Source organism: Anastrepha ludens, chromosome 4, assembly GCF_028408465.1.
Source record: "Anastrepha ludens isolate Willacy chromosome 4, idAnaLude1.1, whole genome shotgun sequence".
Taxonomy (NCBI): Eukaryota; Metazoa; Arthropoda; class Insecta; order Diptera; family Tephritidae; genus Anastrepha; species Anastrepha ludens.
In genome coordinates, this window is record NC_071500.1 from 122,482,793 (window position 1) to 122,508,479 (window position 25,687).

At 37.0% G+C, this 25,687-nt stretch overlaps 1 protein-coding gene across 1 annotated transcript in view; it reads right to left on the reverse strand.

Moving 5' to 3' along the window:
• The window catches only part of LOC128860937 (tyrosine-protein phosphatase vhp-1), a 146,305-nt gene extending 125,989 nt beyond the window's left edge, over positions 1-20,316 (reverse strand). Inside the window, exon 1 of the mRNA XM_054098738.1 lies at positions 19,955-20,316. The gene's annotated coding sequence lies outside the window, so the exon portion shown is untranslated. The remainder of the gene's footprint in view (positions 1-19,954) is intronic.
• Between the last annotated feature and the right edge of the window lie 5,371 nt (positions 20,317-25,687).

Consider the following 25,687-nt stretch of genomic DNA (forward strand, 5'->3'; position numbering starts at 1 on the left):
AATTTTGCTTACAAACAAAGAAAAATCTATGGGCAATAAAGTCACACATTCGCCTGGTGCGAGTACAACAACTTGAGAAACGAACTTTCAAATTTTATTGCTTTGGTGCAGGGCGGAATGAATACGATATTATTGTGAGAAAAACCGCCATTTTTGCTCACCTGGATTTAAATAATTTAAAATGTATTGGGTATGGGAATAGGCTTCCGTCCCTTCTTAGCCAAAGTTACGAATAATTTAAACAATTAAAGAATATATAATATTATGTGAAGTATGTATTATTGAAAGCTACAACTTGACTCCATCTTTCAGGCAGCATGTGGATTCCTCTGATAAAAAATTCTAGTTCTTTTGACTTCACCCATTCATTGAGCCAGTTTGCGGTGCTCTCGTAAGAAGTGAACCGCTCTCCAATAAGGGCTGCTTGCATTGATCGGAACAAATGGTAAGCCGAAGGTGCAATACCTGAGGAATACGGCGGGTAAATAAATAAAGCATTTGTGTAAAAAAAAAATATTTTAAAATTTTTAACTTAATCTATAATTTTTTTAACACATACGATATGGCACTTGATGAACTTTAATTAATTGCTTAACAAATCTTTGCTAGCACCAATATTTTACGATCTTTCTATATGTAATTGTGAAGCACTCACAACGAATGTTGTTTTTCAATGCCATGAGGAATATCGGAATATGTGATAATGCAAATCAAAAACTTACAGGTATTTGGGAATGCAAAGTTTCTTATGCATATTTTCTACTCTATATACTTTGAGAAAGATTAGATAGCAATAGTTAAAGCAAAATTTCTTTCTTTATGAACTTTTTTCAAAACAAAACAAGAAAAGCACACAAATAAGATAAGTTGCGCTTGCACGACTTTCAAATATCTCGAGTTGGGTTAGATTAAATTTGTTGGCATGAAATTCTTCTATAAAAATATGTTAAAACAGTGTAATTTTATTAATTTTTAATAATTTGCCTTCGGTGGAACTTCTGGTGGAAATTTATTTATAAATACAAATTACCTTAATTAAAAAAATAACCGCCTTTTGGTTCTAGAAACTTTACTTACTATTTTTATTTTATGTTTAATTGCCGGTAACTACACCATCGATATGGCTTTATTCAGTAATGTTGTATTTTACATAAATCGTAATATACTCTCATCTAATCATTTACTTTTTTGAATCGCGAATTTCTTGTAAGACAATGGCGCATAAATACCTATGTCAACAAGTATAAAATATTTTCATATATACATATTATATTTACCTAGCCCCTTCAGTAAACAACTCAAGCAGTCCACATTTATGTTACTTCTTTGCCGTCTGAGCAACGAGTGTGTAAATACGTGTGAAATAAGCAGGCAGATTAAAGCCCAAAGTAGAGGTGCCGTAACCATAACGCGATAAATTTCTTGATTGAACCAACATCGAGAGGGAGCTAGATGCGGTCATCATCAGCGAGCAATACGGACGGGTTGCCAAGGGAACCTGGTTCACAGACGAAGCAGAAACGGCCGCACTCTGCACATACGTTCAAAATAAACGCTTCACAATGCTAAGCTGCTACCTTACCCCCAGCGACAGTATTGAACAGTTTAAGCGAAATAGGTGGCCCCTTCATAGTAGCCGGAGACTTCAACACCAAGGCTGTCGAGTGGGACGCCCCTACTACGAACACACGGGGAAGACATGTCCTAGACATGGCTGCCAGACTGGGGCTTGTAGTGGCACACACAGGAAACGCCACTACTTTTAGAAGACCAGGATGTGAACACACCATGCCGGATATCACCCTTGTGCCTGATAGCATGGCCGGGGCAATCAACGGGTGGGAAGTTTTGGAAGAAGATACTGGAAGTGACATTCCGGATCGGTGCGAGAACTGACCCTACCGCAACGCCTAAAACAAAGGGCACACGCAAATGGAACATCGCCAAAGTGAACACTGAAGCGTTTCTAGCTCACTTTGATGCAGATTCCATGGCGCACATAAGTGGTGACGCTGGCTCACTTGCAAGCGTCATGATGCAGCGCATTGCCAAAAGCTTCGGCGCCCCTCGCTCAAGAAGACGACCTGTGTACTGGTGGACACCAAAAATCGCAGAGATCAGAAGAACCTGCTTCCGTAACAGAAGAAGGTGGAAGCTACTGATTTCAGACAATCCCGAAAAGCGCTAAAGCAAGTAAGAAGGCAAAATGGGAGGAACTTCGAAGGGATCTAAATAGCAGCCCATGGAGTCTGGGCTATGAAATTGTAACGGGGAAGCTAAACGCCAACTCCACAGCCGTACATCTAGAAAGTGATGCTATCAGCAAAATAGTAGGCAGACTGTTCCCCACGCACCCTATGATGTGCGGCACTGAGAACCCCAAGGTGACAAGATGCTCCCACCCTTCACCGAGGACGAGCTTAAAACAGAGGCAAGATGCCTCAAAAGAAACAAAGCTACAGGTCCAGATGGCATCCCAGCTGAAGCACTCAAACTTGTTGGTGAAAGCCGACCAGATGTGATGCATCGAGCATACAATGCATGCATTGCTCAAAGCATCTTCCCTGAGCTGTGGAAAATACAGAAACTGATGCTGATCAGTAAGGGTAAGGGTGACCCAGCGCAACCGTCGGCTTGGCGTCCGCTTTGCATGCTGGACAGCGCCGGCAAATTCCTTGAAAAACTCATACAGCGTAGACTTGTAGAGTCTGTTGAGAGAGCAGGAGGATTTTCAGCAAGACAATACGGTTTCCGACGCGGAGAATCAATCTTTGGCGCAATAGAGGAGGTAGTAAGCAACGCTCAACGCACACGCCACTACCCGAACAGCATCACCGTCCTGGCAACGCTTGATCTACGAAACGCATTTAACAGCCGATGGACACACATTATAAAGGCATTACGAGAAAGGTTTCGAATACCTGCATACCTGCTAAGGATTCTCCAGAGCTACCTTAGCGAGCGCGAACTGTTATACGACACACCAAATGGTCAGAAAACAAAAGAGCGATAACGTCTGGCGCAGCTCAAGGATCCATTATCGGCCCCGATCTCTGGAATCTGAGCTACGATCAGATATTGAGCATAGAAATGCCAGAAGAAACATATTTAGTGGGATGCGCGGACGATATAGTGGCGGTCATACCAGCTCGAGACACGGGAGAAATCAACTACTTCTTAACTCAGTTCCTCTCGGACCACAAATACTTCCGGAGTTACCCATACCGTATGGGCAAGGTAACCGATTCCAAGTGGATATGCTGCGAAGCATCGAGCGATGACGCTGAACACACGTTTTTTAGTTGTAACAGATGGCTTGCGGAAAGAAATGCTACGAGGGAGCAGATTGGCGACATCGCACCGAGCAACATAATCAGCAAATCAGCACGATCGCAGGGACAGCTGGAACGCGGTAAGGAAATACATCGACAACGTATTACGAAAAAAAAGATTGATCTCGACACTCCATTGTCACAACATTGTGCAACAAAATTGTATTTATTTCAAAAGGTTTCATTAATATTTCTCCTGAAGGCATACTTCGGGTCATCATTTTTCACTTTGCATCTAAATTATTTTTTGATATCTTTTCCTGGAGGAAATGGCTTACAAAGTCACAACATCCATACATTTAACGTATAAAATATGCTCAGAAAGTAAGGAAAAGTAAATAAAGCAGGATATAAAAATCTTTTACCACCAAAAATGAGATTTAGACGTAAATTTTTAAATCAATATATGACGGATGTAATTCCTTGACCTCCTTCACCATAAGTTGCGGCCTTATTTATTTTTCCTGTTTATTTATTTTGCTTCTGTGCCGCGTAATTAATAAAAAAATTACACGATGCACATACATATTTAGATATATTTCAGGTTATAAAGATTTAGAACTCAAACTCAAAACATAATTTTAAAACCCGTCAAAGGGCAATGCATACGGCGTAGCTTTAAATCTGTCATTGTAGTAGCCACCAAAAAAGGCTAAGCAGCACTTATGTCCGCACAACAATAAGAACAACTGCAATTATGTATTAAATATAAGCAAAAGAGCAATTCATATAACAGCAACCCATGCAACAGTCTCTTGTTTTCACAGAAAAGCCCCAGTTTTGCATTCAGTAGCCACAACAGCCAAACACCAGCTACCAGCTACCAGTGACCACAAAAGCGAAACATGAGCCCAAATAAAATTGCGACGACAAGAGGGCCAGAGGGTTATTCTCAGTGGGTTCTGCTCTATGCAAACAATGCCCGACATTAAATGACATGAAAAGCACAAAGACACACACACACACGAATAAATAAGAGAAAATAAAGTAAAAGTAGCAAAGTGGCAAGTAATAAAAATAGCAACAACACATTCAGGCAAGTATTTGTGGAAATTTATTTACACTAAACGCGAATATTAAAGGCTGTTCGTGAATCGTGAACGAAAATATAAAAGCGGTCAATAAACTTAGCTGACATAATTGATACCATGAAGGCTTACCAAGTAAACGCAAAAGTGTAAGGGCGAAAAACCCAGTGTGTCAGTGTGTATGTGTATATGGCTCGTGCGATACTCTGTAAAAAATTGTACGACTAAACTCTAAAAGAAGTATTCCGGAATTAGTCCCTGTAGGGTATAATTGGATATTAATTCGACAATTTCGGATCACTTCTTCGAAGCTTGAAAGTAACAAGACACAGAAGAAAACGGAAATAAGCACTCCACTCACACATGACTAAAGTGACATATACTTGTATAAAGACAGCAGCTTAAGATTCTGAAGGCGCTGGTTCTAGTTCGATATCGGACATGTGAATTTTCCAAAACCAATATAAAGTTACCTTTGCAATATTTAAATTACAATAAATTAATATTCGAATATGTATAGCATTTAAAACGAAAAAAATTATTACAAAATGTTGTTTACCTCTGCCAAGATTTGAACTTTGGACCTAAAGTGAGATGCATGAATGTTATAGCCCACCAGCGATTGCATTGCCAACATTACCAACTTAATAACATTCAAAAAACGAATATTGTGTTTGTGATATTCGAAAAATCCAGCGCAGTGTGAAATTAGAGTGGGCAGAACTCTGTTGAGAGTTTGCATTGAAGTGGCAGCCGAAGTTACTCTCCCAATTTTATTTCTGTTCACCATAGCAGATTACCAAACCTAGTAATCTATCACCCTTGGAAGGGTACAATAAGTCTCTTCATAGGCTATGCGCACACAAAATTTAATTTTTATATATATTATTAAAAATACTAAAAGTGGCAGTAGCCGCGTGTTTCTGGTCAAGTCGCATTTTTTGCTGTGTACATCGTATTTTAATCAAATATGGCCAATGAACCGGCATAGCGCGTGCCTGTAAGTAGACTAAATATGGGATGAATGTTTTTGAGTGTGCGGAATGTTAATTGACCACAACTGGGAATTAATTTTTACTTTTAAATAGGAGGTTTTGCTAGCGCAAATTGTAACTCAGATGAAAGTATAATATAAAATATGGGACTCTTAAAGCATGCATGTTGTATTTGCTTAGTTCAGCTAATCCACTTGTATGAAATGCGTAGGCACCTCTAAATTTTGCTTTCAGTATTTTTACGCACCAGTAAATACGGCCGTTCATTCAATGCAATGAGCAAGGTAACTACATATGAGCAAGGTAACACTAATGAGCAAGGTAACACTAAAGAGCAAGGTAACACTAAAGAGCAAGGTAACACTAATGAGCAAGGTAACTACATATGAGCAAGGTAACACTAAAGAGCAAGGTAACACTAATGAGCAAGGTAACGACACATTTTTTCGTGCGTGCAGCCTGTTAAATCGAATTATAAGACGTTATCACGTCAAAAAAAAAAACATTTCAACAATATTTCTGTTTTGTGTTATCATTTTAAGTTCTCAAGCTCTTAAAAAACACCCGATATAAAGTCAATTAGTATTTCCAATGAAAACTTTACCTTTCCCATTGGAATGATGCATTGCATACTATCATAGCTAAAAGGTGACGCAAAATTAATTATCCAAATAAAAACAAGTAATGTAACTCTTTAGTTAGACCACGGGCACCTTTTCTTTCTTGTTTGTATACTGCAGATGCGTAGCTCACAAATGTCAAATGCAATTGACGTACGACGGCATTTGTGAAAATTATAAATCTTCCGATAGGATGACTAATTTTGCACCACCTTGTGTTTTATTCTTTACTTTGCTCCACGCAAGTCAATAAGCAATAAACAAATAAATACAACAGCCTAATTGGTGAAATCACTGTGAGTAATAAAAATAAAAATAGCTAAACAATAATGGCTGTGAATGGCAATCACGCAGTGACTTTTATGCGTCTGCCTGCGTCTGTGTAAGTATACGAACGTGCAATGACCGCATATTATTCAAATGACACACACAATTTGTACGAGTGCATGTAAATTTGGTCTAAGTAAGCTAAGACTTCTTCTTACACCTTTCCGTAATTAGAGTTCCAATGAACCGCGCGACTCGGTAGCACCACAACAATCGCAAATGTCACAGCAATAAAAAGGCAAAGTACTCCGTTCCCTACGCTTCATTGAAGGCTTTATGAAGGTTCACGAACAAATGATGTTAATGGCAAGCAATTAAAATAATTCACCTTAGTAAAGAAGTAGTGGATTTTTGTCACACACTTTAAGTGTGAAGAATTACAAAACAAAGGTAGTAATTCTGAATGATGAATCATCAATTTGACGCATTGTTCTAGAATAATTAAGGCCCCTACTTCAATTGTATTAAAAGACGGTGTTTCAACTCAGGTAAGAAGATGCAACTTTTCGATTAAACTTAAGAATTTGATGCTCACCAAAGTGCATTAGAGATCGAAAGTGTGAGATAGAGCTTTTGAAACATGCCAAAGAATTGTAGGGACTAAAAAGTCGAGATTGAAGTCAAAATTAGGAGAAGAGACGTAAGCTCAACTTGTATGGATAAAATCAATTAACATTTGTTAACACCTTCAAGTCAGGTAGGAAGAACTTCAGCTCAAAAAATTATATGCAGAAAACTTGAATTGAGCTCGAAATTGTGAAATGGAGTTTAAACAGTAAAGCAATAACCCAAGCAATAAAATTAAAATTTGAAATCCAGTCTAAGACCTAAAAACTATTAATATAAAATATATTATGCAATAAACGAAATTTCAAAATAATCTTTAAAAATATGTAAGTCCATTAGCTTTGATCAAACTTTTGACACTATCAACAATTTAGAGGTCATATTTGATAGAACTTTGACGTGGAGTAACCAGATTTTCAGCGGTGTAAAGAAAAAGTATATGGTATGCTTTAAAGTCTATGGACTGCTCAACACGTCACAGCAGTGAAAAAGAAACTGAAAATGACGTTAAACAGTACCAGTAATCTCGTCAGAATTGAAAAATACCTCTCCGAGCCGTTTGATACCAAACGAGGATTCAGACAGGGTGAGCCGTTGTCGCGTGACTTCTTTAACTTGATGCTGGAAAAGGTTGTGCGAACCGTAGAACTTAATCGCTGAGGCACCATTTATTATACAATAAAAGCGTACAATTGCTGGCGTATACCGATGATATTGACATCATTGGTCTTAAAGCCCGCGCTTTTACTTCTGCTTGTTTTAAGCTGGATAAAGCAGCCAACCGAATGGGTCTAGTAATGAACGAGCACAAAACGAGTTTCTTATGCTTTCGGTCACCAAGCAAACAATGGGTGCACTTTTGTATCGGCACACCCGCCACTGTTGACAGTTATAATTTTCTTATATCATATAGATGTTATTTAGTAAGAGGCTTAATGACTAAAATTTTATAAGTCCCTCATCATGCCCGATCTATTGAAAGGCGCAGAGGCTTGGACGATGACAACATCCGATGAGCCCTTTAATGTAAAAGACTCTGTGTTAACAGTGCTATGCATTTGTAGTCGAATTATTATTTTATGTACCTATAGTATTTCTCAATGCACTTCTTCGCAAGAATGACATAAAACAATAACAAACAATAGCTAACGTGTAAAAATGTGGTGATCCTAGACACATTTGTCGAGTCCTACAAAGAGCAGGCCAGTGGCAAAGTAGGTATTCCAAAGTACGCTTAGCATTCGCTTCGTTGCATGTGCTGCACACACCGCTCTGAACTAAGCCTATTTTGGCTGCGTGATATAAATTCCAATATTTTGCCGTTTTTTCTAGAGAGCAAAGTATCTGAGAAGATTCTTGAGCCTTTGCGTATATCGTAGCCGATAAAACAATGAGTTGTATGAGCTGTACGATGACATAGACTTAGCGCATCAGTGGCTCCCCTGTCTAGATCATGTCGTCCGAATGTGTACAAGTGCTTCGGCTATGAAAGTATTCCATGCGGTATCAGCTGGTGTTAGCAAAGGAAGAAGAAGGTCTCTCTGCCGTTGAAAAGATCAGGATCACTTGGTGCGTCCGGCTGGCGCCGTTTAGCCCTAGAAAGAAATGTCTGCTGTGCTTTGTTAAACTCGACCAAAATCGTGTGTAGCGTTTATCGTACCAATCAAGAAGAAGAAGTTATGTGGTGACTGAATGTCAATACTTTGTGAACTCCAGCCGCTTTTGGAATACATTACCCCGGAAAATTAGACACATAAATGAGGCATAAAATGATAGAAAAGAAGAAGTTTTTTCTAATAGCGGTCTCCTCTCGGCGGAGTTTATTTTTGTCATGAAAAAGATCCTCATAAAAATTCATCTGCCGTCCGCAGCGGGCTTAAAACTGTTGGCCCATGTAAGCGATATACTGCTCGAAATTGTGAGACACAGCTTAAACTCAATTTTCACGCATAGCTTCAGTTCTCCTTCATAAAGCTGAAAGAAAATTATTTTAACATAAGGATATTAGTTCAAAATTTAGGGTAATCACTTAAAGTGGCATTTACTATTTAAATAAAAAATTAACTTCAGCACGTAAATCGTATCGTTGGACAAGTAGTAATCTCCGCCCGCTTTAGTCAAATCAACTACTGAATAACTCAGCAACTCACCGGCATAGAGGATTTGTTGTGTTGTACATTCACTCATCTTAAATGTATTTATTTTTTATTTAAACTCAAATGCCCGCACAAACTTCTGTTTACGAGGTGACTCCACTAACACACTCTAACCATAAAATATTTAATCATGATCAGTTTCAATATCAGGAGCGGCAATGGGCATTTTAAATTAGCTCCCAAAAGTACCGAATATGTACCCTCGCTGTGTTTGTATGGGCAAAGTACGTACTTTTGTGTTTGCTTGCACATTTTAAATTTCATCGGAAATTCGCTCAACCAAAAATTCCCAGCTTCCTTTGGCCTTTTGTGGCCGTTTGTTGGCATTTCACAGCCATTCAGCTCATCGCAAATAAACGGCAAGTTCCACTAGTTTACCTTGCAAATATTATACCACAGCGGTAACTGCAATTGTGGACCAAAATAAACTTTGTTTGCAAATAGTGTTGGCATACTTTTTAGCTTGGTTATTTTATTTTTGTTGTGGGCTGCTACTCTTCAGCTTTCCACATCACTTCGAATTCCCTGCACATTTGTCACATATTTTCACGCTAATCAAAATTAGTTGGTGTCAGCTGCAAACAGGTAAAGTTTTGCGGTCCATTTGTGTGTATGGTGGCATTCTCTACAAACACTTGGTGGTATAAATAGGGATTTAGGAAAAATATGGACACTTTAAGAGCTAAATTTTGTGTGCTATGAGTAGGCATTGTGGAAGGTTCAATAAGACCGCAGATTTTCCTTATACCTAAATAAAACTCAACGAAAATTGAAGAAATTATTTATATTTTTGTTTATTTAGTAATTATTATTTCATCACATTTTTCAGTTCATGGCATTTATATCAATATCGCGGGCTACATAGAAAACGCAAAGTTCTAACCCAGGGCCTGTCGAATAGTAAATACGCAAAAACCGTTAGGAGATGGCCACCGAGCTATATTATTGTGATTCCGAAACTGATTCATTTCAAGTAGCAATACCTAAAATGCAATAAGTTAAAGACCACTGGGTTTAAAATGATTGAAATATTTAATTTTTCCTGGTCTAGCTTCCATAATAAACTGGAATTAAAAAATGGTTCGGTGATGAACATCATCATTTTGACCTTCACGAACTCTATAACTTGTCTGCTTGTATGCTGCCACTTTCTAGTTCAAGTGCCAAATATGACTGACGCACGACGCAATTTGTGAAAATTATAAATCTTCCGATGGGGTAGAATGTAGCAAGTAGCATGAAGAACTTGTCCCAGCGCTGCCATTGTTATCGTTTTGCACCATCAACTTTCATGTTATTTCTATCGCTTCTGAAGTTTGAAAAGACATAGTCTCATTTTTGGGCAGTTAACTGAACTTCGGTGCTAAAGTTCCCTGACCTTCCTACAGATCCCTCTACCCGCAAACTGGAGTTTGAGTATCGTACCAGGGCAATCTTTCCAATCATGTAGGATTGGAACGAGGGGCCGAGGTTGTTACTTATGTCTTCACTGACGGCCCCAAGACGGAATCGGAATTCAGAGCAAGGGTTTTCTCTAAATTATCCAATTTATCTATTTCCTTAAAACTTTCGAATACTGCTAGTCTTTTTCAGGCACAAATCTTTGCAATCATGCGGGATTGTAGTATGCTTAGGGCACGGCGAAGCGAGGAAGATATGAAAATTTTTTTCGAAAGTCAAGCTGCTATCAAGGCTCTGACGACGTGTGAAATTAGTCAAATATCTTTGGTGTGTAGGTAAAATTTTTCTGATCTGGTTTCTAGTGCATAGGGACATGGAAGGAAATGAAATTGCTGATGAGCTCGCCAGGAATGGAACTGAATTGGCCTCAGGGGTCCCCACCCAGTCATCGGTTTCATTCAGTTTCCAAGCTCCTAGTTATGTTTATTGGTCATTGGATGATCGGCACACACGCAAAAATACTGGGTTCACAATTTTGCCTCCATTGCAGAAGCTGTGGGGACATTTCAGAAAATAAGACCGTTGAGCACTTTCTCTGCTCAGCTCTGGCCGACTGTAGATATCTGACTATTGGACGTCTAATAATGAGATCAAAGCGGCGCTTAAGTGGTACTTGGGGAGTGAGAGTCTACCTACCTACCTATTGGATGATGTATTTTACGCCACGCTATACAAGCATATTTTATATTTCAGATATTGTTCCCATAATTACAACGACACATTCTTACATACTGCTCTGATGCGAGAGAGAGTACGACATGTCGAGACCGAGTTGAATTGAAATATTTATCATCTCGAGCTGTTGTGCAAAGCAATTTTTCTTTTGTTTTGGCCTCCTTGACCAAGCAAATATTTCCCCCTGAGCAGCATTTCACTTACTACATATATTATGTTATTTAATTATATACATACAAAGTGTCAATAAGCCGGTTTTCTTCCATATTTAACACCTAGTGTTTGCCCCAAAGCCCTAAAATGCTCCTTACATCCTTACATACTAAGAATTTGCTCAAACTGCCCAAATTTCTTGCCATATTGGAATTTCCTTTTGATACTTAGTTTCAAGGCCAGCAGCTTTGGTATTATTTGCCTGACAAACTGCGGCCACAAAATTCTCAGCTAATTAGTCTGCCCTACGTTTAGAAGCAAAGAAGCAAAAAGGCAAATATTTTGAGTGCGAGTGCTAAAAGCGTATTAAGTTAATTAATGTCACTGAAAATGAATGTGAAATTGGTAGTTTGTGTTTTTGTTCTGTTTTATGTTTTTTGGGTTTTTGTGAGCTCGTAGCGACGGTAACTCCGAGTGAAACAGCTTGGCAAATAAGCAACTATTGCAAGTGTCACAAAGTGCAGAGAGTTCCACGCTCCGATATTTAGTTCTGCGAAATAATTGCTCCTCTGAGTAAAATTACTCTACTTTTTTATTACTATGAATTTCTTTTTTCTGTGGTTGAAAGTCGCGTTTTTAATATTAGCATTAGACTCACTAACTTTGAGGTAGCAAGAAATATATTTTCCTATATGGTTTAATTGGTTCTTCAAACTCATAATTATGACCACTTCACAGACTTTGTGCCAAATGTTGTTCCGCGAACTTTCTTCAATGCGCTGCAATTTCTGGTTTTCGTTTGTGTGAAATTATAAGAAAATTTGGTAAATTATGGCCAACAAATTATTTTAATTGCGCACGACGTGTGACGGAAAGTATTTCTTCTGCTGAGACCGGAAGAAATTAGAGTAAAAAATTAAATTTGGTTACATGCGTTAATGTGCTTGTACATGGAAGCAAGCATGCAAACCAAATAAGCAATGCCTGCTAATGCCAGTTTTACCATTAATAGTTGTTGATTTGTTTTTTATTATTATTGTTTAATATTGCATTATTCCCCCAAATTTTATTTCTTCGAAATGTAATTTTCATAATTCTACCAAATTTTTCTCCTTTAAGACTATTCCCCAATTTTCATCAATGTACTTGTACAACAGTCTGTTCATGCGTAAAATATGCTAATCAGTTTCATAAACTTTTATACATAAATTTCTGCACATCGCCAACACTTTGCATGCCTTTGAGTGTATGTTTCATAAAGGTATAAAGTTTTCCTGTTTATTCCGATTTCATAAATTGCGCAGAATTTATTATTTGCATAGAATTAATAAAGCATAACATAGCTGAGTGCAGTATAAAACATATTGCTTTATTACAGGTGCAAGTGCGCGAGCGACACCGCGCTGAGGCGTGTTGACACTCAGGTTACGTATACGACTGGGTGTGCGCGCAAATCAGTATAAGTAAATCAAGAAGGTGTGTGTAGAGAAATGAGATAGTACAATTGCTAGGTGACATCAGGCGGTGAAAATATGTTTGTATTTATAGAATCTGTACTTGCATCTTAACAAAGTCAGTGAATGTAGTTACCTGTTATGAGGCACGAGGGGATTATTAATACTCGTAATAGACTGACACATACAGCCATAATAGGAGTTAAGTAACACTCCTGATTTCATTTCTGCTGTGTGCCGCAGAGGTTTATCTTAGCCTCTTTTTTATGGCAGAAATACAGTTAGTGGGTAACCATTTCCGGTCGAGGCGTAACCGTTTTTTACAAAAAATGTGTCAATGTTTTAATACTGGGTTGTTCAATAAATTTCGCGGTTTGATAGGGAAGAGCGTTGCTACTAAAATGTACAAATTCAAGTATCATGCGGTGATTGAATTTTTACTTTTGGAAGGCTTAAAAGCAAAGGAACTTTAAGAACGAATGTTGACAGTGTATAAGGACTTTTCACCATCGGTTACCGGGTACATAGCAGTATGTTCTGCTTAAATTGTCTAGATTGTTTCGTTCTTTACTCCTGAATAAGGTAAATTAAGTTGAATTTTTGGACGTTATTTCCGGATAAGTAACTGACCTGGAAGGAAATTCGATATTTAGTTAGAAAAGGATCTAAAAGTAAGCGTTTCGTGTTTCCTAATCACTGCGTATTTCAGACTAAAATTCTAGCTCTTAATGAAGTAGCTAGAAAAGACCATATTTAATCTAATAGCGAAGCGGCGATTAAATCTCTCCCCGGTTGTCGCTAACTCCATCAATGCTCGCTTTTCTTTACGAGATGTCGTAATACAATATTTCCGCATCCATTTGATATGGGTGAGGGCATAGTGACATACCGCCTCCCTTTTTGTACGGAGATTGTGAGTATACCCCTCTCAACCTACGAACTGCGTGGTACAAGTATAACAGTCACTTTAGCCATCAGGAAATGGGTTGGTAGTCTGACAAGTAACGCTACCATAAGAATTTGGCCAAAATGGAACGAAGGGCGCTAAAAAGCGCTACTTAAAAGGTCTAAGAAATACGTCGCTATGTTAATTAATTTGATTATAGGCCACTGTCTTCTAGATTGACATGGTCAAAGATTGAACGTACCTCATTTCGTTTATTGCAAAAGCTGCAAGAATGAGGAGAAAGAAGTGTCCATTATATATCTTCTCTGTTACTGTGCCGCGAAGCATGTCACTAGGTTAAGATACTTTGGTTTACTATTCTTGAATCATATTGATGACCTTAGGGATATAAGTGTCAGCCAGATCAAAGGATTTTCCTTTATAGCAAAATAGTTTAGCGAAGCGTAGCAGATAAACTGTTACTGTGGTATCACAATATATTGGCAACGGTCTAAGTGAGTTGGTTCAAAGACCGAATAGCACTTCTACCTACTTGCCTGCGTACAAGAAGGCTTATTAACTTGTACCTGTACTGGTAAAGGTTCCGTAAACAAAAATTCCGAAGTAAAATCCATCTGCTACTAAATATGTGGACAGTTCTTACGAAACTATTCTGCTGTACGGAGTTATTATATAGTGGCCTGCTTTGGAGAAGGCACTGTACTGAATTTACTTAACATCCAAAAACTTCTTCCTCTTGACTTTGCAGAATATCAGATAGCAGCTTAGCTTAATCAGAAATTGCTTAGCTTTCGTTTCGAATGGCATGCCTATATATTATTGTGGTATCGCTTCTTGAAATCAAATTTAATACAATAATTCTAAGCAGATAATAACATGCATGACTTTTTTGTATAAAATGACGCAGACAGAATTTCTGCTTCATCCAAAAGGTGCTGCAATAGTTTTTCGGTTTTGGTTAACACTAAATCTCCCAAAATGCAATTCCTCGAAGCATGTAGCACCAAACAATTGTTTTAAGTGCTCGATTCTGAAACTGCACTCTGCGGTTTTATTGATTTCCATACTCATGCATGGTTAATGAGTAATAAGGTCATTTTCCGTATCACAATAGTTGCATACGAAAGATTACAAGCCAACACAGAGCTTACACAGCTTATCAGCTCTCTCACAACCCACAGATGTTACATGGTAACGAAAATTTATCTCAAAAATATGAAATCAAGGGCAGGTTGAAAGATATGTAGAGCACATTTTTTGTTCATGCAGAAAGTTCTTCCCATTCCGTTGCCTCTTTCAAACCAAGACAGTAACATCTGCTGGCTCTGTATAGTTATACCTTGGCAGATCTCTAAGCTGGCAGTGCTGATGATGCTAATGCTGATGAACCAGTCATTATTCAGTCAAATTTGAATTTGCTCCTTATTTAAGTGACTAACGCGTAACTTTTTATTAAATTTTCATTAAAAACGTTTTATATGGTAAATTCAAAAATGTTTCACAAAAATGTGTTACAACACTAATACTAACCCATGATGACTCCTCCACTGATTGGCATTATGTTCTACCTCTACAATGAAGCCACAAAGCTCAAAAACTTTATCTTTAAGAGCTAAAAACCTCTAATAAATTAACACGGGAACAAGCTCACCACCAGTTTGTGTAACACTATCGCTCTCCTCGGTTCCTACACTCGATGTAAACTAATCACAACTGAAAATATTTACTATACTACTAATATGTTTTAAACATTTCCTCGAGGTATTTCCTTTTATCCTAAACAGCAGCAAACTACTTTGGGTAGCTTGGTGTTGAGACGCCAACTTCACTAACTATTGGCAGAATAGCTTTTCTAGTGAATTGGGCATCTTATTTCGAATCAGTGGGCATATCTTTGAAATATTCAATTATGCTTAGCAGTTTGCAAGAACACTTACTTTATTATCTTCTCGCTGCCGGCTTAACGTCCACCAAACAAGTATTATTACTAGGTTCCTAACTCTGCAGTTCTATTGATATTCAATAGTATGCAGTTTATTTAGTCCATACTTCGAGCACCCTCTTCCCTCATCTTATCTGATTTCTGCGATGAAGTTATGTATATTTCTTCTTCTTCTTAGCTCCACAATCCGTGGTGGACCATAGCTTCATCAACAATTTTTCTCCACTCATGTATATTTAGGGAGTAAGAATTCTGCACATTAATATTACTAGTTTGGTAAGGTATTGCAAGGTACGCTTTACAACTACGGTCCATCTCATAGTCTTATGCAGTTATGTCGCAACCGAAACCAAACAAATCGAACAGCTGTAAAACGGTTCACTTTTTATGGCATATAAATTAATAGGAAATGTAAAATGTACCTCCTGGAGAACTCTGAGTTATCATGTAGTTGCTAAGCCATGTAGTCTCTTATGGATACAAAAACTAAACTACTGAAAACAGATTTTACTAAATAAATTAGTAAAATAATTTCAAGACGTATTTAATCAAATATTAATAAAAAATTATTGTATTAAACAAGTGAAATATCCGAAATTATTGCACCGTTCGATATATTAAAGCTCGCCCATACTTGCCCAAATTATTATGTTTGATTACATTTTCAATGCCTCTTCCAAACACAATCAGCGAAATGGTCGCAAAATTAACATATTAATACAAAAATTTAAATATGTTTGATTACCTTTCAAATTGAATAAGATTGCGGAAACACAAATTTGTGTAAAGTTCATCGACCTAAAAACATTTAAAACTTTTAATAAAGGAAAGTTTCAGTAAACATTAGGGTGTGAAGAAGAAAAGGAACGCATAGCAGGTATGACTTTAAGTACACTAACAGCTTTCCAGCACGTTTTTTTCAGGCAGGACATTTCTATATTGCACGTACTTATAAATGTGTATGAACCTTTCCAGTGTGACCTGTAGCAAAATAACCAACGAATAAATGCTACAGGCAAAGTACGGAAAGGAGATATCAATTGCGGGAAAGATGCCACATATATACATATATGTATATATATACACTCATATATTTTGTAGATACCACAGCGCGTGCTAATTTTCCGATGAAACTATCCATTCATATTCCAAACTATAAAATAAATAGAGGAATTAGCTGAAGAACAGCATTTTTGTGAAAAAATCTGCCATAAAGCAAACTATAAAGATTGTCATTTATCAAGCTAGTTTCGCTATGTTTCTAGTTGTTTATTAACTCTTTTTCTCATTTTAAGTATTTCTGCTGTCCCTGGCCACTTACGCAATCTTTGTTTATAGCTATGAAATTCCGCTGGTAATGACATGCAAAGGATTTGCTCAGCTATTAGTCACCAATGTATGTAGTTTTTTTTCTTTTCTTTCGCTTTTGTGTCCCCTGAATTTTTACACGCAGCTTTTGCGGATTTCCTTAGCAACCAACAAAAAGTTAAGCTGCCAAAAAATTTCTCTCGCTTAAGTCAGCTGAATACTCGTATATGAATAGTTTGTTTGATTAGTTATTTCTGATTAAATATGAAATGTGTGGCTTATTATTTCACGTTCTAAAGGATAAAGACTAAAGCATGCTGGTTTATTCTCAATATCAATACCTATTGTTCAAGACAGATAAGCATATAATTATTTATGAGCGTAATTACGCGTTAAATTAGTAAAAAATACTTATCATAAAAAAATCGCACTAGAGTTTTCTAGATTTTCAATCAAGGGATATACTTTATAAAGTAGAAGTAGTGAACTTGTCACATTACAATTACATACAAACATTCAACAAATTTAGCTAATTTGTATGTCTTTTGTATGACTTTTATCAAGTTGTAAGCGTTGCAGTGGACAGGATTATGCCGAATAGTATAAGCACTTTGACGACAGCAGGCTACAACCGGCATATGCCAAATTTTTAAATGCCGCTAAAATATGAAATGTAATCAAATAATAACTTGAATAAGTTGAATATTTAATAAAAAAGCATAAAATATATACGGAAAAATTAATTAATCTATGATTTTAAAGACATAAATGGGTTAATTTATTTTTTGAAGAAGTTGGTTTTAATAAAACATTTTTTTCGTCGAATAAGGCTATAATTCTACAAGGTCAGGCACTCGAACTGTAATCAATTAAAAAGGCCATACATTTTGTTTGGAAAATACTTTTATTGAATTCAAAGTAAAAAATGTGTGCAAGAAATGCAAAATTAAGAATCAATTTACTTTTGCTCCATATGACCACCTTTTGCCTTTACTATGGCCTTGAGACGGTCCAGACACGAATCACAAGCTGCTCGAATGTGACTTGCAGGTATTTTGGCCCACTCGCGGGCAATGGCTTTTTTCACCGCCTTGAGACTGGTGAATCTTTTAGTTCGGACCTTGCTCTCCAAAATGGTCCAAAGAGAATAATCCATCGGATTCGGGTCTGGTGAATTTGAGAGCCATTGTGTGAACGTTGGGAAGTTCGGAACGTTATTTTTTTCCCATTCTTAATTCACCCGAGCTTTATGAGACGGTGCCGGGACCTGTTAAAATATCCATGGTCCGCCACCGAAATGTTTTATATGAGAATACAATAGAAATTTCTATAAATTCCGCGATAAATAAAAGATATGCAGTTAAAATTATTTAGTTCTGGTCAATACTTTGTAACATTTTCTTTCACTTCTATGATGGCTCTTATGCGCCAGGGCATGTATATTGAGAAAATGCGCAAATGAAAATAAAACACAAGTCGCTTTTCATATCTATCCTGTTTTTTAATAGTTGAAGTTCATCTTTCGAATATATCATTTTTTTGTTTGTAATAATTGTATAAAGTTGCTCGAAATAACAGAAAGAATTTCGTGTTTTAATTTTATACTGTTTCGTGATGGCGAAAAATACCGTTCAAGCAAAGCAATGGCTTGAAAAGTGTTATGGGAACTCCGCTCCATCAAAAACAACAATGAAACGTGGTTTGCTAGCTTCAAACGTGGTCGTAGAGACACCGATGATGCACAACGCGGTGGACGTCCAAATGAAGCGGTAATCACAGAAAACATCCACAAAGTCGTTTTGAATAATCGAAAAGTGAATTTGCGAGAGTTAGCTGACATCGTAAAGATATCAGGAGAACGTTTCGGCTTTATATTATATGAGCATTTAACTATGAGAATAATAGTGGCGAATCAATGGCTAAACTATATGAATTGAACTTCGAATTGCCCCCATAATCCACCAGATTTGGCTCCCTGAGAATAAGATAAATCGATCTACAAAAGTGGTATTGAAATGTTAGAGCAGCGCTGGCATGATTGCGTTGATCTTGATAGAAATTACGTTGAGAAATGAAGCTAATTTTGAATAAAAAAAAGTTTTCTTTGTTAGGTCTCGGACTTTTTAGCCCATATGTTATATACGAAGTTTTTAAAACCACCTTAAAGTCGGTTATATTATTCTCAAAGTCTTTGTTCTTATGAAATAAAACTGTATGAAACTAAATACAGCCACTTTGAAGATTTTTATATTACAATATAATTAAAAAATTTCTTTCTTGCAAAAATAAAGTTTTTATGAAATTTTCTGCAACCATCTTAAAGGGGTTATATTAGGTTCAAAGGGTTATTTCGTACCAAAATAAAGGACTAAAGGAAATAAAGGACAACCGCCTTAAGGTTAAAAATATTTTTCTTTCAAAAATAAAATTAAATTGTATAAAATTTTAATTACCACCCTAATAGCAATTATTAGTTTTTCTTAAAATTAAAGTTATATCCAATTTTTAATTAAATTATTCTCTCAGAACTTTTTTCTTAAATTAAATATAAAATTTTTATTATCACCCTAATAGTGATGAGTATTTTTTTTTTAATAAAAGGTATATGCAATTTTTTATAATCGCTTTAACGTCAGTTTTATTATTAATAAAAGATATTTTTGCAAAAAAAATAATATTATGAATATGGAGCATTAGAATTTCTTCAATAACCCAAGCCAAGCCATATAGGCTTATTTTAGTAACTGTCCGCTTGTAAATATGTAAATATGTATTGTCCTGAGGATACTAATGATCTTTACCTTTATGCTCTGATGGCTGTGTGTCATATGCGTGCCTCACAGTGTCACGCATTTCAAAGTTAAAAGCGTCTTAAGCAAAGTCAACAAATTAATTGCAATTGGCTAGGAGCTAATTGCTGGACAAATATTAGTAAGGAATAAAAACATGAGTAAGTGTGTAAATAGACATTTTAAAGTAAACAAAAATTGCAGGAAAGTAGTTTGCCAAATGCGAGCATAAATACTTACATGCCAACCAATATTTTATGTATTTACAAATATGCAAATTTTATCCACAATACAGCTTATTTCTACAGTTATAATCAGCATACAATTTGTTGTTATTATTAAATTTACTTTCTTCAACGTCCTTTCCCCAATTACCACAATGCCTTTTTCCGAACCGCACAGCAGTTGAAAAATAGTCTCACTTTTACTATGCAGCAAAAAAACACGAAATGAAAAATTAAGCGGTTGTTATATCACCACACGCGACGCACACGTCTCCACTTTCACTGGCTGTTTTCGTTCGTCCTTTTGCTGCTGCTTCTGCTGATTCTGCTCCTACTGCCAACACTTCTCGCTACCTCACTGGCTGACGCGTCTGAACGCAACTTGCAGCTAACAGCAGCGCGTAGTATTTTTACGCATTCAAGAAAACACACATACAGATAAACATACACACGCAAATGCCAACATTCACTTGCACAAATATTTTAATTAAATTTTTCTTAAAGTGATTTTACTTTAGGTTTGAGTTTGGTTTGAAATTCTTTTAATAGAGATTTTAGGTTTTATTTCTGGTTTTTAAAAACTTTTGTTTTATTTTAATTCGATTTGGTTTTTTCTTAAACGCCGCTTAGTGTTGTTGTTTTGCCGTTTGAAAGTGAAATGTTTGAAATGTGGAAATTTGCAACGAATTTAAAGCAAAGTTGGAAAACGACGTTCAAGCAAGCTGAGCTGAGTAAGACGAACTGAATTTCATGGGCAGAATAGTAGACAAGCAGGCAGACAAACATCTCAGCAGTAGCCACACGAAGGATTTGAGTGAAAGTACGAGCATAGAACGATTGCATTCATTGAGTGAGCAAATTTAAGGTAAATGAGATGGAGCTCGAATTGAGAGGAACATTTTAGAGAGTAAATTATTTTGTTAGTTTTGCAAACCTTTTTTGGTGTTTTATCTTAAGAATTGAATACTTCATATGTATGTTGAACTCTAACTTGCAGTGACTTTACTTACCATATTTTTTTAAATTTGTTGACTTGAATAGTCCAAATGTTGAACTCCAACTTGCTGTGACTTTACTTTCCATATTTTTTTTAATTTGTTTGCTGCAGTTAACTTGAGATTTCCTTCTGCATACCGACGTACCTTTTTACTACTTCGTATGCATCTTTGTACGTTAATATAACTCCAAAAGCGCTGCGGAATCACAGGAAATATTTTTCAGTGCAATCATATTTTGTTCAACATCAGTGCTTCACCAACAAAGGCTTGAGGATAATACCCAGAATATACTGGCTCGACATAATAAGTAATGAAGAACTCTGGAGACAAATGAGCGGGAGCCCATCTTACGCCAGCTTATAGCAAGTAATGGAGTTGGTTAGGCCACGTTCTTAGAAAACCACCCCACAGTATCACGGAACTTGCCCTAGATTGGCATCCTTAGGAAAGCCGAAGCTGCGGACCAATGATCAGATGATAGCCAGATGATAGGACCAGATGATAGCATCTTACCGTAAGCATCCAAGCCTTGTAGAGGCTCTTTGCTCCTCAAAGAAGTAATGAAGAGAAAAAAATTTTTAAAACTAAAAAAATTGTTGTTCAAAATGCGGCTGTCAAGGCCTCCAATAGGGATCCTAAAGAACCTGACGAACCTTGGACTCCGATAATCGGAAGCACCCTCTGTAATTCTTCCAAGTTAACCTGTTAAGCTCCGCTTCTTTGACCTCCTAAACACCTCCAGGATGAGATCTCTCAAGTTGAGTACTATTTCGTAGGTGCGGTAACTGCTATGTGGTCGCGAACATAAGCAATACTCAGCAGGAAAGGTTCTCGAATAACAATACACATTTCTCACATCGTTGCACTTCTGACTATACATTCTGCTCAAATATGAACGAGACGTTATCAATAAAACGGTCCGCTGATGACATATGGCAAAAATAAATTTTTTGTTTTTTGGTAGGACTGTTATAAGCTTACATGGCAAATTTCAGCGTGATATGTCACATAGTTTGTTTTCTGTGCTACTGTAAGCAAGTCAAGCTCGAGTGTGTTCTTCGAATTCTCTTTTATGACTTCAATTGTGTCAAAATGTTTTCCACGGAGCGGCAACTTGAGCTTGGGAAACAGGAAAAAGTCACATGGAGCCATATCAACCAAATACGGTGCTTGCGGAACGATATTAACATTATTTTTGTTCAAATAATCGCGAACAAGACGTGATGTGTGAGCTGGTGCATTATCGTGATGCAAACACCATGACTTGTTGTCCCACAATTCCTTCCTTTTAAGACGAATGTTCTCGCGCAAACGCTTTAAAACGTCTAAATAATATTCAGTGTTAACCGATTTTGCGATTTGTGCGATTTTCAAGCACAATTTCCTTTACTTTTCCGATGTTTTCGTCGTGTACTGATGTTGCTGGACGACGTTCATGAGGCAAGTTTTCAACCGATGTACGGCCCTCTTTGAACGATTTGTACCACTGAAAAACACGTGCACGCAATAGAGCAGAGTCCCCATAGGTTGTCTGCAACATTTTTAAGGCGTCTGAAGCCGAAATTTTGTTGGAATAACAAAATTTCAAACAAATTCTTTATTCAACTTGAATTTCCATCGTTAAATTCGAAGAACACACTCGAGCTTGACTTGTTTACAGTAGCACAGAAAACAAACTATGTGACATATCACGCTGAAATTTGCCATGCAAGCTTATAACAGTCCTACCAAAAAACAAAAAATTTATTTTTGCCATATGTCATCCGCGAAACGTTTTATTGATAACGTCTCGTTCATATTTGAGCAGAAGGTATTATGTTTCATGGCTACTGAAACAAATAGAAAATTTACATAATTTCACTTTCTCGAAAAAATACTTACCTTCAGGGACTTATAATTTTAAGCCGAACGGCAGATAATTTTTTTCATTCCTTGCCAAGGGACGACCGCTATTAGGAAATACCTTTTCTATTATTTTGGTGTTTCATGTACGGAGACTCGAACCTACGCACTTCCAAATGGTAGTCACTATGTACTATGTATACCTCCCTTAAATTTGCATATTAACTACCACCTGCTATGCACACACAGTACTCCTAGAGCAGGAAGGATTATGAGAAAACTGTTCCCATTCCGCAACAACAACAACAACACAGCAGCGTTCTTTCGAGCGCCTTTAATTTCACTCAATATTTCCTTACTCACTATTATGGACATGCGCTCCAAAGTGGCACTCAAATGTTCCATACTCTTCGTATAGTATTCACACTCTTTCAACGTAGTCCTTTAACGTCACTCATAACAAAAAACATGAATGAAACACGAAGTGCAAAAAAGATACGTAAGTGCGAGTGCGAGTCTATGTGGAAGTAATTTTTCCGCCTTCGCTATGTAGATGGATTTTGAATTATTTACAAAGTCAAAATGATTGGAGTGTATAGGGAAGTGTGAGTGTACGGGCGGAAAGGGCGTGTTGATGTATTAGTGCATGCATGCATACGGGAACAACAACGACAAAAACTCTTTGTTTACCAATTTTTTAAAAACGTGGTGGCAACAGCGGGCGTCTACTCGTTTACTTATTTAGCTGCGCTGGTACAAACGAGAAATGGCAATAAATCTTAAAATTAAGCTGTAAAGATTTGCAGATTAATGCGCACATAAAAGAAACTCGCATAATATATTTATAAACGTATATATATCACTTTAATGCACACAATTTTAAAGTACAAACCGACGGACAAATGATTGAAATAAATAATTCTTTGGCGTGATTAAAAGAATCTGCTCACAGAGTGGGAAAACTAGGAAAAGCTTAAATAGAGAAAGCGTGTGAGGAATTGATTGAGTTGTAGCAATCGCCTCACAGTTGGGCAGGAAATACTGCGCCCTGCTTAAATTGCTTTAAATGTCTTCAAATTTAACGAATAGATAACATAAAATGTTTGCTTTTGTGTCCCACTTTTCCTTTGTACCCTCTCACTTATTCATTTCCGACCGCAGTCTTCTTTGGTTTTTCTCTCAACTTAGCTCTTTCTACCCCTTCAAAATGACCACCTTGAGTTTGAATTTGTGACGGAGAGTTCACATACATACATACATATATGAATACCTGTTTGTTTTCCAACGCCCAACCGCAAGTTGCCCAACCAAAACAAGCTACTTTATTTTTCTCTCCTCCTCTGTGGCATTTTGAAAGTAAGCTTTAGCTTTCAGTGTACGGCTTGGTCATGTAACCTTCAGTAATAATTTTTTGGGCTAATAAAATTTAAAAGTTTTTGTTTAGTCACTCACTATCTTTATTCATACAAAACTAAAATAGCCTTGAACTTTTGGAAAATGTTGTTGGTAAAGCTTGAAGGCCACAAACAATTGAAGAGTTGTAAATTTCTATTAAATTTATTTGACACAAAAAAGGAAATACAAGAACTTGCACCCCCATTTTTATTGTTTTTGTTTTTATGAACATATTCTATTTATGTGGGTACGTTCAGCATGTTGCACATTGCTAGTAATTCCACGTAGTCGTTAAAATGATTTATACTCGTTCAGTCGTATTGTTCTTGGTAATTTGAAGGTGGAAGACATCAGTAAAATCGCAAAGCGAAAATATACAATACATTTTTTGGAATTTTCTCTTGTGCCAGAAATTAGCTAGATCACAGGTTTGTCAGCTAAGCCTCTTGAGTCTTGATTTTTTCTGTTATTACAGGTGCCTGACAGCACCAGGTGCATACCAATGGAAGCAGATTAAAAAACAAAGCTAAAGAGGGTTTCAATTGGGATAAAATAACTTTATATTGAGGTTGCTGCACGACTACCATTTGGTAACTGGGTTCGAAATTCTCTGGCTGCTGGTCGCCCCTCGACAGCAAGGGCAAAGCTTTGAGCGTACTTCTGCCATGAAAGAGATTCTTATAACAATCCATATGCCGTTCGGAGGCGACGTAAATTTGTAAGTCTCTCTATTTGTGGAAAAGCATCAAGACGGTATACTCGCACATATAATCATGCCGTAATATCATCTCAGCATCTACTCCTCTGCTACCTCGTTTTTTAGGGCTGAGGATTAGATATTTCAGTTACCCATCTCGCTAGAGAAGCTATTAAGATTAGGTTAAGTATATCTGGCTGATCTGAATAGATCTTATATAGACCACAAAGGTCCATAGTGTTACCAGTGTTGTTGAGGTCGAGTTAAACGTAGTTCGTGATACATGTCTTGCCTAGTTTTAATAAACAGTTTAAACTTTTGTCAGCGATATTCTTCAGCGATTTATGTTATGTATATTAAAATATGATCCAAGCAGTTGTAACGAATTCTGCTTAGAGCAGGGCCGTGGCAAAGGAGGTGTTCTAAAACACCTATTTCCTCTTCGCATAAGTTACACGCTTCGTTCTGAACCAATCCTATTTTAGCTCACTATGAAGTGAGACAATGTCGTCTCGTCAGTACTCCAAACAATATTTTACATTCCCTCCTTGGAAGTGCTAAAATAAAGTTCATTGTTTTCGTGTTGTAAGTTCATAGCATTATTTTGACAAACCTGTGGGATGTCGAGGCTTACCATATAGACTATGCTTCCAGAGTTAGTTCGTTGTCTAGTTCCGACTTCAAAACTGAGAGTAAGGGATATATGTTCGTTGTACTCATCCTAGGCAAGCGGGTGCTTGCCATAGTAAACTCGTCAACTCTCTTATTGCCTTCCGTTCCCTTGTTACTGGTACCCAGTAAATTGTGACCTTTCTAT